At 45.8% G+C, this 2,500-nt stretch overlaps 1 protein-coding gene across 3 annotated transcripts in view; it reads right to left on the reverse strand.

The window, feature by feature from the left end:
- LOC135811288 (uncharacterized) overlaps positions 1-2,500 on the reverse strand; it is a 15,951-nt gene that overhangs the window by 7,563 nt on the left and 5,888 nt on the right. The window lies entirely within an intron of this gene.

Genomic DNA, 2,500 nt, shown 5'->3' on the forward strand with positions numbered 1-2,500 from the left:
GAGAGAGAGAGAGTAAGTTACATTTATAAAGACAGGTAAGTCTAACAAATGAGGACTGAGACCTCTACAGCAGGGTTTTTACGCCTGAAAGCAGGTGCATGATTTAACAAGCAGGTTGTCAGTCTAGATTTTATGCGCAGATGGAGAAAAAGCGCAGAATTTTTGTAATGAGATGAAAAGCAGAAATAATAAGAAATAATAAGAAAAGATGAAATGAAAGCCTGCTCACAACCCCGCCCAGCCTTGCGAACTGGGTATGGTGGATTAAGAACCCGGTTCAACGCTCGAGCAAGCGCTCTCCACTCAAGGTGTTCACAGCAACTGATAGGAACTGATATGGGGAAATTATAGAAAAGAAATAATAAGATAAAGAGAATAAATTTCAACGCACCTCAATAAATGGAGCCCCACATACAGTACCTCAGAAAAGTGGATCTTCCGACCAGTGTTTTTGTTGACGTCGCAACCAGATGATGTAGCTGCTTCGCAGAGATGTCTTACTGCACAAATTACAAATAAATTTTATTCTTCGATTAGAAAACCCAAGCGCTTTCAGAGCCCTCCGAAGAGAGTCCGGGATGAAACCACGCACACCTACCTCAACCGAAAAAGAAACGACCTGCCACCCGTTTGCTCGGCATTGATCGGCCAGATCCGCATACCGCCTGTCCTTCCGCGAGTTACTGACACTGAATCTGTCCTCAGCACAAACTGTCAACTCCATCCAGAATACAATCCTACGACTCGTAGAGTACAGAACTATATCTGGTCTTAGGGTGGTAAGTGCAACACAGCTAGGGAAAGAAATCTTTGCACTAACTGAGTCGACAAGAAGTTTCCAGTCTGAGGCCGCTGACAGGAGATCAGTCGTAACCAACTTCCGTCTGGGCTGAACGCGAACTGGCTTCTCTCCCGCCTTGCAAAACGAGATGAAGTCAAGTTCGAGAGAGAGAGAGAGAGAGAGAGAGAGAGAGAGAGAGAGAGAGAGAGAGAGAGAGAGAGAGAGAGAGAGAGAGAGAGAGAGAGAGAGAGAGAGAGAGAGAGAGAGAGACAGAGAGACAGAGACAGAGACAGAGACAGACAGACAGACAGACAGACAGACAGACAGACAGACAGACAGACAGACAGACAGACAGACAGACAGAGAGAGAGAGAGAGAGAGAGAGAGAGAGTCAGGGGCCGTTTACATGAGAAAAATAAGCCCGGGCGTATTCACCTCGGGCTTATTCTTCAACCGTTTGCATGACGGTTGTACGGGGCTGAGTTCAGGTGAGTCACTGCAAGTTCTGCGCGCATTTTATTTTTCAAATCGCACATGAACGCTGTCGTGAATATGCATCATGAATCCGCGTTACGCTCATTATTATGTCTTTATTTGTTTATGTGTTACATCATGTTGACGTCATGCTGATGTCTTGCTGCACGCATCGCGTGCACCGTTTTGCAGCTCTCAGGCCAGAGCATGCGCAGCGAGCCTGTGGCTCCTTTTTTTGCTGCCTTTTCCCTTTTGCATGCTTTACTTGTCGGAACTTGTCTCAAATAAGGTTTTCTGGTGACACTCCTTTTCAAGTCACCTAATCCTTTCAAGTAACAAGTGCAATGTCGTTCCGTGAACCGGAACCCCTCCATATTTGAGTTACCAAGACGTATTTGTGCGTGGCTATACAAGCTCTCCCACTCAACAGTTCAAAGTTGCGCACAAACGCAGTGGTAAATGTTCATGTATGATGAAATTTGGATCAAGAATTGCCGGCTCACGCTTCTACTGCCTTTCCCATTGTTACCTATTTTCAAGAAGGTGAAATATCGGCTAGGACCTTCCACTGAACTAAAAACCAGAAGAAAAAATGCCAAGAAAGAAGCAGAAGAGACGCACTGTCCACGGCAACATCCTCTCAGGTTCACGAGGCGAAATCGAAAATACGGAAAAACTCGCTTATATAATTATATAAAGCCCGGGGCTTATATTCTTGACCGTTTACATGACAAAATAAGCCCTGGGGGTTGGATAAGCTTGGGGGTCAAGAGTAGGGCCAGTTCAGCTCGGGGCGAGCTGAATAAGCCCGCCTCACCATGTAAACGCACAATCTAAAATGACTGGGTGATAGATCAAGGCGGGCTTATCGTAAGCCTGGGGTTGAATAAGCCCGGGCTTATTTTTCTCATGTAAACGGCCCCTCAGAGAGAGCGGATTGAGTACAATACCATAAAAGTCCGTAAATAAGTACGTATTTACTTTCGGATTTAGTAACCACACCCGTACTAACTTTCGGGCGGGTACTGACTTTCGGGCACGAACTAACTTTCGGACCTGACTTGTGTGTAGTGGAGAAGTCATTTTCATTTCGATGTACATGCTACGTGCTGCATGTGCACACCGTACCGGTACTTATTTCAGGCAGTATGTTTATCGGGCTTGACTTGACTTCAACAGACAGAGCCAAAAGAATGAAGGGGGTATTTCTTTCGGGCAGTATTTTGCGCATCATGTTGTACAAGC

This window comes from Sycon ciliatum, chromosome 3, assembly GCF_964019385.1.
Source record: "Sycon ciliatum chromosome 3, ocSycCili1.1, whole genome shotgun sequence".
In the NCBI taxonomy this organism is placed as follows: Eukaryota; Metazoa; Porifera; class Calcarea; order Leucosolenida; family Sycettidae; genus Sycon; species Sycon ciliatum.